This window comes from Paramisgurnus dabryanus, chromosome 7, assembly GCF_030506205.2.
Source record: "Paramisgurnus dabryanus chromosome 7, PD_genome_1.1, whole genome shotgun sequence".
NCBI lineage: Eukaryota > Metazoa > Chordata > Actinopteri > Cypriniformes > Cobitidae > Paramisgurnus > Paramisgurnus dabryanus.
Window position 1 is genome coordinate 80726 of NC_133343.1, and position 11060 is coordinate 91785.

Genomic DNA, 11060 nt, shown 5'->3' on the forward strand with positions numbered 1-11060 from the left:
ATCCCATTCAGAGCGATCTTTAAAACAGACAGCCGCTTGCCATAGGGCAATACTTCCGGGTTTAAAAAGTTGCGGAAGGTATTGCGGAAAGACGGAAAATCTCGTCATTGGCGGGGAAGCGTTTTCTCTTAATTGACGAGATATCTCGTCAATGGCGGGGAAAGAGTTAAAGGGGACATTCCATGAAAATCAGACTTTTTCCATGTTTAAGTGCTATAATCATAGTATTTTCTCAATCAGATGCAAAATTACCTTGTGTATATGCGCACAACATTTGTGCTCAAGTTCATGTCCAATATTTACCTCATATTTTTGTATCATCCTATGCTTTTTTTTCAAGTTCAGGTTTGGGCTACTGTTAAGGGGTGGGGGGGTACAGTATTTCATGCATCCTGACTTATTAACACTATTTTGTTTCTATGTTTTGCGTGTGTATTTATTTAACGCTTCATTTCATTGAAAAGTCCAAACCGGGTCATGAGTTGCATGCGGTAAATAAGACTTCTGTGTTATGTTGGAAATAGGCCAGTAAGTGCATATAATGTAAATGACCTGAACATGTAGTGAATCATAAGTTAAACAGACAGTGTTGTGTAAAGTGTTGACTCTGACTCGCTCCTCCTGAAAGTAGTAACTCCTCCTTCCAAATTTTTTCGTACGTAATCGGAAAGAATCGGTAAAGCTGATCTGTCTGTTATAAATCGGATAAAACTCAAGAATCTTCTGAGATATGAAGGATGTAATACTACTCTATAGGTACTGCAGATTAACATCAGATACACAGAAACAGCGTGTTATGGACGCTTTAAACTGTGCGCCTCCACAGACGTTCAGTTCGGATTACATAGAATGTGCATGTAAATAGTGTTGCACGATGCATCGATACTTCAAAAGTACCGCAATTCTCGAAAATAAATAACGGCACGGTTCCTAAATGTATTAGTATCGATACTTTTAAGAATGAACGCGTCCCAGATTTGTAAGTGACACATTTCATGTTTGTATTGCCTCCATGTGGACGTCGTGTTTTTTCTCCTCACACACGGAGACAATGTTTGTCAGTGATTTATTTATATTATTAAAGCATTTAAAGAGCACAGACCTACACAAAGGAGGTGTATTTCATTTGTGAAAAGCATTGTAAGAAATTATGGACTCAAATATAAAGTTACCGTAATCATATATAAATCAGACATTGAAGTACAGGAAACATTAGCCTATATTAATCCGTATATCACAGCTTAAATAACATATGGTTATTATTTAGGCTCATTATTTCCTATTAATTAAGGTAATGTCATGGTTAAATGAATGTTATCATCAGTTATCACTATAACCACTGCATATAGAGATGTTTTTCATATTTTGTTCAAATGTTTAATATATCTGCTGTTCATATGTTCATTTATTAGTGTGTTATATTATTAGAATGTTGTCCTGGTTTTAAAATAAAGCACAGCAATGAGGTTTGAGAGTGTTTCTCCCTTTTTATGAAAAGTATCGGAACCGCAATTCTTGACTTGGTATCGGCACCGAAACAATATTTTTGGTACCGTGACAACACTACATGTAAATGAACATTTGAATCAGATTGCAATGTTTAGGGTGCATGCAAACTGTATTGCCGTAACCTTCAATCGGATTAAATTCAGTGGGATTGACAACATTTGTGCATGGAAACATAGCTATGGTGTTAATCTGTGTGTGCTGAATAGAATCCAGAATGAAAAACTTTACATGATTGATCAACCACCACAAGGCTTTTAATAAAACACTGACAACTGCACACTAATATCATACCAAAGAAATACTGATAATAGATCACCCAAGATGTTTACATGTAATCACACAAATTTAGAGATGTTTGAGTTCCTAAAGAGGTCAGAGGTCATTGACTCTGACATAACCCGACAAACTGTGTCTATTCACTCACAATTCACTGAAATGGCACCAAAACACTTGACACAATTTAAGATGAAGCAGTAAATGTATATAACGTCAGTATACAAGTGTGTGATAAATAAGACCGACTCCAGGTGAGCTGTCACACAGGAAACACGTGATGTCCGAGATCTTTCTCATCATACAGTGATTATTAGCTATAGTAACACGGATTCTGCAAACTAATATCTATGAATTCAATGTAATCTATGAGAGACTGCAGCAGTGACAGTCATGTCGTGACATACAGTACATGAGTATATGTGACAGTTCAAGTGTTTCTGGTCCAGTAATGAAAAACAACAAAGTGGCCGGCGAATCTTTAATGAATGTCCAACTTACAACAGATAAATCCATTATGTGTGAGTGTGTGCAATCATATTCACATAACACAATCAGCTATTTCATAAAAACAACAAACACAGTGCAGATGACTGAACAGCTCGGCCCCAGCTAAGGCTAAAGCTAACCCGAGATCACATCAGAACCTACAAACATCCTGACACCGAGCCGCAGCTCAAGACAGGCGGATTCGGTTCGGGTGAAGCTACGGGCTCATTATGGCTGCGGGTGAATCCGAGAAAGCGCGTACACACGCGCGCGCGCACGCACCACACACACACACACACAGACAGACAGAGACACACTGCTAACTGCTAAGTGAAGCGACATACACACAACAAACACACAATCAGCGCAAACACACACAAGTCAAACGCGCCTCACGCACTCACCTGCTCGCGTGCGGGCCGGAAACACTCTTTCAGCGGATTTACACTCAAATGTGTCGCCGCGGCCGAAGCGCAGCAGCAGCGCTCAATCTACCTCATAACACCCGCCACACGCCGCATTTCCGTCCGCGTTTAGCTCCCGGGCAATTAATAACGTAGTAAGAATCCGTTTGACTTTGTTTCACATCGACTCTGGGCGTTTAAAAATAAAAACAAAACGACTGAAACATCAACACATCCGCTGTTCTGCTGCGCTTGCGATGGAAAGATGGAGCTCCGCCGTGCGCATGCGCCCCTGACAGCGACCACAATGCACCGGGGCATGACGGGACACACGCACAAGAGTTCATCTGTGCTGTTGGGATGATATTTTTATTAGACTTCATAAATGTAAGGGAAGAAATGAAAACAATCTCCTAGAAAAAGACAGCGATTATGATTATTAGGATTGAGTTCTTTTTTCATTTTTATCAACAGCATTTTGATCCAAATAAGTTAATACAAAGTAAAAGAAGTACAGATTTACTAAGAATAGATTTACTGTAACAATATCATCATGCAGTCGAAAAAGGATTCAGAACTGTGGGTATTTTCTTGTTTGTTTCGATAAATGCTGTAAATAACGCAGGTTTCTTGAATATAGCCAAATACGTGTGAAATTATGCTTGAGTTATTAAAAAACTCGCCAACTGCTTTGCAATCAGAAGCTTTAGCTTACCTGAAACTTACGTAGAGGCTTGAAATTAATGAATGGACCAGAGATGTATTTCATTATTATTGCCAGGTAGTACTGAACATGTAACCTTATCTCTCTCTTAAACACAGCTTAAAATACACGCTGATGGCAAGTGTTGCAATCCTACAGATTTCATTTTAATTTGATACATTTGTATTTTTTAATATGTAGAGCAATTTAATTTACTTGGATAAATTTGTTTGTCTTTTATCAGACTTACCAGTTGTTATAATTCATATTTGTACTGGTCAATTATGAATAATAGGTAACATTGAACTGCTAGCAAAAACCTGAGAATTTGGTGGGGCAGAGGGGTCTCTCCCCTAACAGATGTTATCTCACTCCAAAGTTTTAAATAAAACCTGAGAGCCCTGCATTCACCACAACAAACTTGGTCAGACATTTCACCTGATAGAACACAATAAGTATCAAAAGTCTGTTGATAATGCATAACAGGAAAGACCATCAACCCTCACTCAACCATCCATGTCATGGTCTCATTTAACCACTTATGTTCGTATTGAACGTAGCCTACTGCACAGTTACTGCTGTTAATTTTAGATGGTTACAGTTATTGTTTTCAATAGCCAAACCAAGTTTAGCCTGTTAAATACCAAATAAACATATTGTTTATGTATACTTTCATTCTTTCTTGCTTGTTGCTTAATAAGAAAAAAATCGGATGGGAATCGGCCAATTTGCTTGTTATGAGAAAATCGGTATAAAAACCAGAAATGAAAAATCATTCATGCTATGTCCCCATTATAAACAAACACTAAAATCCTAAAATCAATTCTAAACCGTATTGGAAGCTAGTTTACAGATGCAAGTATTGGTGTGAGATCTTTTTGCTTACGAGTACCAGTGAGCAGCAGCATTCTGTACCATCTGTAGACATAAAAGAAAAGTTTGATTTATGCTCAATGTCATTATAAAGAGGCCATTACAACAGTCAAGATGGGTAGAAATACTCTCTGAACGTGCAACTTGGTAAAATGCTGGTTAACGGCTATTTAACACCTGATGAACGGCTATTTACAGACCTGCTGTGACGGCAATAAATGCTCGGATGCAGAGATGCAAGTAAAACTAGTTCCTTTAATGAAGCAACACAATGTGAAATGTAAAGCCTGGATCGGGTCTCAATAAAGTCAGGAAGTCCCTTGTAAAGCAGACGTGAGAATAAATGCTCCTCAGAAACTCCACAAGCAGGAATCCGGCAGGAATCTAGAAAACTTTTGCCAGAATTTGGACACAAATTGAGGAGCCCCGTCGGAAACCACGTCTATCGGAAAGCCATGAAGCCAAAAGACGTGATCTACAACCGTAACCGCTGTCTTCTTGGCTGAGGGTAATTTGGGCAAGGGGATGAAATGAGCCGCCTTCGGGAATCGGTCCACCACAGTCAAAACGACTGGTTTACCCTGGGAGGGTGTGAGGGTGGTAACGAAATCTAGTGCGATGTGGGACCAGGGTCTCAAAGGGACTGACAGCGGTTGGAAAAACCCATCTGGGGGTCAATTGAAAGTTTTACCAGTGGCACACACAAAGCAAGCCAATACAAAATTGTAAATGTCGCAAGCCATAAATGGCCACCAGAATTGTTGTTTGACAAAAAATCTGGTTTGATTGACTCCTGGATGACCTGCCATGTCAGAACAATGTCCCCACTGAATAACCTCAGACCGTAACTCCTCCAGTACAAATAAATGGTTTGGTGGACACCCGGGCGGAGGTGTTACCCCTTCCAGTGACGCCACTCCTTCAATGCTAACTTGACTGCCAGCAACTCTCTGTTACCAATATCATTGTTATGTTCGGCAGATGATAGACCATGGGAGAAGAACGTGCAAGGATGCACTCTGTCGTCTGAAGGAGAACATTGAGACAACACTGCAGCTACTCCCACCTCTGACGCCTCAACCTCCACCACAAACTTACGTGAACGATCAGGGGTTATGAGAATAGGAGCAGAAACAAAGCGGCTTTTCCAGTTTGGCAAATACAGCCTCAGTTGTATCTGACCACCTGAACGTCATTTGGGGGGAAGTCAAGGCGGTCAGAGGTGCAACTAGTTGACTGAAATTGCGAATAAAACGGCGGTTGGGGAACCCCAGAAATCTCTGCAGGGGGCCTTACAAGAATCTAGACTTGGCCAATCTACCACAGCCTTAACCTTGTCAGGGTCTATGTGTAATCCCTCAGACAAAACAATGTATCCTAGAAAAGAAAAAAGACTGTGCATGAAAATCACATTTCTCTGCCTTGACAAAAAGCCCACTCTCTAGCACTCATCCCCCTTCCTAATACGAACCAAATGATAAGCGGTACGTAAGTCCAGTTTAGTGAAAATGGATGCTCCCTGCAACCTCTCGAAAGCTGAAGACACCAACGGCAAAGATAGCTATTCTTTATCGTGATGTTATTTGACTCTCGGTATTCAATGCAAGTTCGCAAAGATCTATCCTTCTTCCCTACAAAAAAGGACCCCGCCCCCCTAGGAGAAGAGGATTAATTGATGAACCCTGCTGCTACAGAATCAGAAATGTATTTCTCCATGGCCTCACTCTCGGGAACAGAAAGAAAGTAAAGTTTGCCTTTAGTCAGAGACTTACGTGACACTTACGCAATAGCACAGTCATAGGGATGATGAGGAGGAAGAGAGGCAGCACGGGACTTACTAAACACTTGCTTCAGGTCATGATACTCAACGGGCACGTTTGACAGATCCGCTGTATCTTCTCCTGAAACAAAGAAACAGACACGGAATGAGAAGCAGACACAAGCAGGATCTATAACAATGTTCACTCCAAGAAGATATAGAATTGGAAGTCCATTTCACTCCGGGATTATGTGCCAGGAGTGGCCCACAACCACTGGATACAATGGTAAGTCTATGAATGTTAGTTTTATGTTCTCTGTGTGGTTACCTGATGTAACAAGAGAAATCGTCTGGGTAGTCTAAGAAATCTCGGGTAATTTCTGTCCATTGAGAGCTTTAAAGGAACAGTATGTAGGATTGTGGCCAAAACTGGTACTGCAATCACACAACTGGTGGCCAATTCACAACATGACAACATAAACATCAGTTGAGGGCTGCAATATTCTGGCCAGACCACTGTTGTGAGTGATATAAGTATTTGAAATGAAAATGATTTCTTAATGTCTAGTGGCATATCAGGGCCATTTTATGATTTATTGACATACATTTATTACATACTGTTCCTTCAACAGTAAAAGGTTCAGTGAGAGAAATCACAGGAATCTTGAGTCTATACGCAAACATCAATAAAATTACCTTCAGCCCCAAAGTCTATTAGCACTCGACAGGTGGTGTTGGGATCCTTCCATCTGAGAGTGATGGGTAGGAAGGTTGAAGAGGACTTCTCCGATGTTATTCTGCACGATAGTCACCTCCTAGTAACTACGGGGTGGTCTCTTTTACCGGACAGTGTTGATGAAGTGACGCTGCCGCAATAAAAACATAACCCACGTGACTTTTTTTCTTTCTCTCTCCTCTCTAGACAATCGCATCCTTCCTAGTTGCATAGGTCACATACGGATGTTCCCAAAAGTGCAGGCCGACCAGAAAGGAAAGTTAACGCCAAGGCTAACCCTTATCCTAACACCAAGGCTACCTTCGTCTCGTCTCTCTCGAATGATTTGAGTTTTGTAGAGAAGTGTAGTGAGAAACGAGTCAGAAGTAGCCCCTTGTGTGGCTGACAAAGTAGCAGATGTGTTCTGTAGACTGATCTCATGGATATTTTGGGTGATCTCAGATACTTGTGAAGCCAACGCTGGAAGAGCTCTTCCCATCTCTGTTATATTATGTTGTTGCTGATTAAAACGTGTAGCGCAGTCATTTCTTAGATGTTCAAAACTATCTGAACTTGCTGCATCCATGTTGTGGTCGTAGCGTTCAGTGACGGCAATAAATGCTCGGATGCAAAGATGCCAGTAAAACTAGTTCCTTTAATGAAGCAACACAATGTGTTGAAATGTAAATCCGGATCGGGTCTCAATAAAGTCAGGAAGTCATTTGCAAAGCAGAGAGTAATGAGATGACATCAGCGGCTAACACAGGTGACTGCAATGAGAGAGCAATACACACTGCAGTAAAAATTTTATTTCAAGTTTGTATGCCCCCCAAACATTTTTTAGCACCAGCCACCCCTGAAGGGGACGTATCATGAAAATCTGACTTTTTTCATGTTTAAGTGCTATTGGGTGCCCAGTGCTTCTTTCAACCTAGAAAATGTAAAAACGATCAACCCAGTAATTTAGTTTTGGTAAACCATTCTCTGCAGGCATGTAAAAAAATGCTCATTGAAATTTGGCTCCCCTTGTGATGTCAGAAGGGGATCTAATTATAATAATACGGCCCCTTAATCTGCACTGTTTAACCACAGCACTGCTATTTCATGCAAATATCAGCTCATTTGCATTTTAAAGGACACACCCAAAAACACATGCACATTTTTACTCACGCCTACAAAGTAAAATTTTTTACCATGCTATAATAAATGATCTATATGATACAGAACTTCACAAACATAGTCTGGAAACACCAATTTATTTTACATCTTTAAAAAGTCTTGTGAAATGTCCCCTTTAAGGACTGTGATCTTACATGTGTTTATCAGTTAGAGCTTTTGTATCCACCCTTTGTGCAGGTAAATCGCTATTGCATCATTTTTCATTCATTTCAACGCAGTACTGACACACATGATATGCGGTTCCACTGAAACAGGCTAACGAATATATGGATGAATATTGTCTGTGATCTGTGAACTCTGATGGAGTTTGTGTCTCTCACATACTACAGTTCTTGAAATACTACTTCCTCCCCTCATCCACACAACATTTTCCGGTATGTATGGATTGATCTGGGCCGTGTTCCTCTGCTTTCCCTACATAACGGTGACGGAGGCGTGATGGACTGGATTCATGGTGTAGAGAAACAACAAATCAATTAGAGGAAATGTTTTTTTTTACATAAAAGTTCCCAGCAATAATGTTTCCTCCTGCGTTTTAGATGAGTAGTTTCTGTGTGTCGTTCAAACAGTTCTGACCGAGATTAATGATCAATGCTAACTCTCACAGAGTTGATTTCAACACTTTTTCACAGTTTATATAGCTCCGTACTTATCAGACAACACTTTCAAGATAGCTGCATTTTAAACACCAAGCCAGAGTTTCTTTGACTTACAAAAGTGTTAAAGGGGTCATATTATGAGATTTTATTAAGGTGTAAAATAAGTCTTTGGTGTCCACAGAGTACATATGTGAAGTTTTAGCTCAAAATACCCCATAGAAAATGTATTATAACGTGTTAAAAATTGACACTATGGAAAGCAAATTCACTAAGTACATTGATGATGTTTATATGAGTACCACCAGACCTGGTCATATACCCATATATACACCAGCAGTGTACATTTAACACTGGTCATTTTTCTGTAATAGGTGCCCTACAAAAAATTTGTCATTTTTAGGTTTTTGCTTTATAATGTAAATGGGCTGATGAAATGCAAACATTAATCACAATGATTGTGACTTTAAATAAAACAGGCAACAAACTTTACAAATAAGATAGAAAATGCAATTTTAGGTTTCAAACAGAGATGGTGATCAAGAGGATAAAATTACAGATTGCATTACAGGAGCATTAAATGTTTTTTAACTTACCATTCAATCTGCAGGACACATGGAAACAGAAGACTGAAATGTGTGGGCGGAGTCTAATTATCTCTAAGATGTTGGAATGATTAATTACTGTCAATTAACTCCAACTCCGAACAACAATTTCCTCTAAATATGTTCAATTTACTCTTTACTGTAGGTGTTGAATTGAACTTCTTTTGTACAGAATCAGAATACTTGTAAAAGTCTTTCTAATGTAAACTGATGAAAAATCATGACTTTAAATCGTGACATGAGTTTTAGTCATGTTACGTTCTTATTTTAATATGGGACATTGCTGCATGCCACATGTTTGCATTGTGGAGTGCAGCAAAACCTTCAAAAAACAACTGAAAAGTCTATTGCTTTTTTTTCTTAGGTAAACAGAACTCGCCAGGTTTAAAACCCAGCTAGTTCAGTTTAATTAGATTCATTGAGAAAACCAATTGCATTAACTCATTTACAGTCATTGCTTATTGTACTTCTTACATCTTTCTGTAAAATATAGTAAAGCTCAAGCTGCTGTTATCCAAGTTCAATGTTTACTAGTCTCTTTAGTATAATTTTTTTGTTATACGTAAATCCATACTTGTGACTTACGAATCTCAGGATGAGTAAAAGTTTCTTTCCCTCATCTGTCAGATTACTAAACCCCAAACTCAAGCTCTGGACAATATTTCACCCCACTGTGACACACTACACTTATTTAAAAATAAAACTACACCACAAATAATTTACACACATAATGCTGCTCCTCTACAGGCTTCAGTGTTCGCTACTGTTCCTAACCCATATGCCATGTCTTCTGTACATCTTTGCACACTCCCTTGAACATCAATAACTTTATGGCCACTTGACGTTTATTGTATAGTGTATATAACCCTTTTTCACAAGTTCCCCCCTACATCTAATCTGATTGTAAAAGTAAGCATAGTTTGGCTAAATGAATGTGTCGAATAAGTTAATAATGTGATCATGCTCCTCTCGATTAACCTTGTTAATCAAACAAAATTTAATACACCTTCTGTACCATACTCTTTAAACTGCACCTTAACCATAGTTATTTTCATCGAGCTGATCTCTGCTTCTCTTTCTCATAACTCTTGCACTCTGTTATATAGTACATACATATACCATATATTTATATAATATTGTTATTTGCACTTCTGGTTAGATGGTAATTGCATTTTATTGTCCCTACTTGTACCCTGCATAATGACAATAAAGTTGAATCTAATGTAATCTAATCACAGCATCAGGACTCTGCTTCTTCAATTCAAGTCAAATGTATTTATATTGCACTTGTTTTTAGAACAGCTTTCCATTAAAAAAAGAAAAAGTTTTATTACTAAATGTATAGAGTGCAAGTGCATATAGAATAGAATAAATGTTTAATAGAATAGAATAAATGTTATTATTGCAAATTTATCCGAGAAAATAGGGCATTTAGTCAAATAAAATGATAGATGACAGGTATTGTATTAGATCAGTCATGCCTTACCGGCTTACGTAGAAATGGCCCTTAAAATATCAAAGAATTATATAACAACAGCTAAGTAACAGAATTTGCAATGAAAATGTCAAGAAAAGTTTTAAGGCAGATATTAAGCGGCTAAGGGATGTTTTAAACAGAGAGATGTTTAGTAATGACATGTTGTATATCCGACTCAATGTCCATGTGTTGGACAAACATCTCGACAGTTGAAACAAAGGATTAATGAACATGCAATATAAGAGTAAGATTAGGAGAAAAGATCCTCTTTATCCTCTTGCTGCTCATTTTATTTCTTTTAACCATGATTTGTCCTCTATGTTTCTTGGGTATTAAAAAGTGTCTGTTCCACCAAGAGAGGGTTTTGAGATTTGGATTGAGACCCTTTTATTAAAACGTGAATTATTCTGGATTGTGACTTTGCAATATTTGATCACCCTTGGGTTTAATTGATGAAACACTATTTTGTTGTAATGTT

The 11060-nt window shown here is 38.6% G+C and overlaps 1 protein-coding gene across 1 annotated transcript in view; it reads right to left on the reverse strand.

The window, feature by feature from the left end:
- mbd5 (methyl-CpG binding domain protein 5) overlaps positions 1 to 2959 on the reverse strand; it is a 40806-nt gene extending 37847 nt beyond the window's left edge. Inside the window, exon 1 of the mRNA XM_065242855.2 lies at positions 2676 to 2959. The gene's annotated coding sequence lies outside the window, so the exon portion shown is untranslated. The remainder of the gene's footprint in view (positions 1 to 2675) is intronic.
- Between the last annotated feature and the right edge of the window lie 8101 nt (positions 2960 to 11060).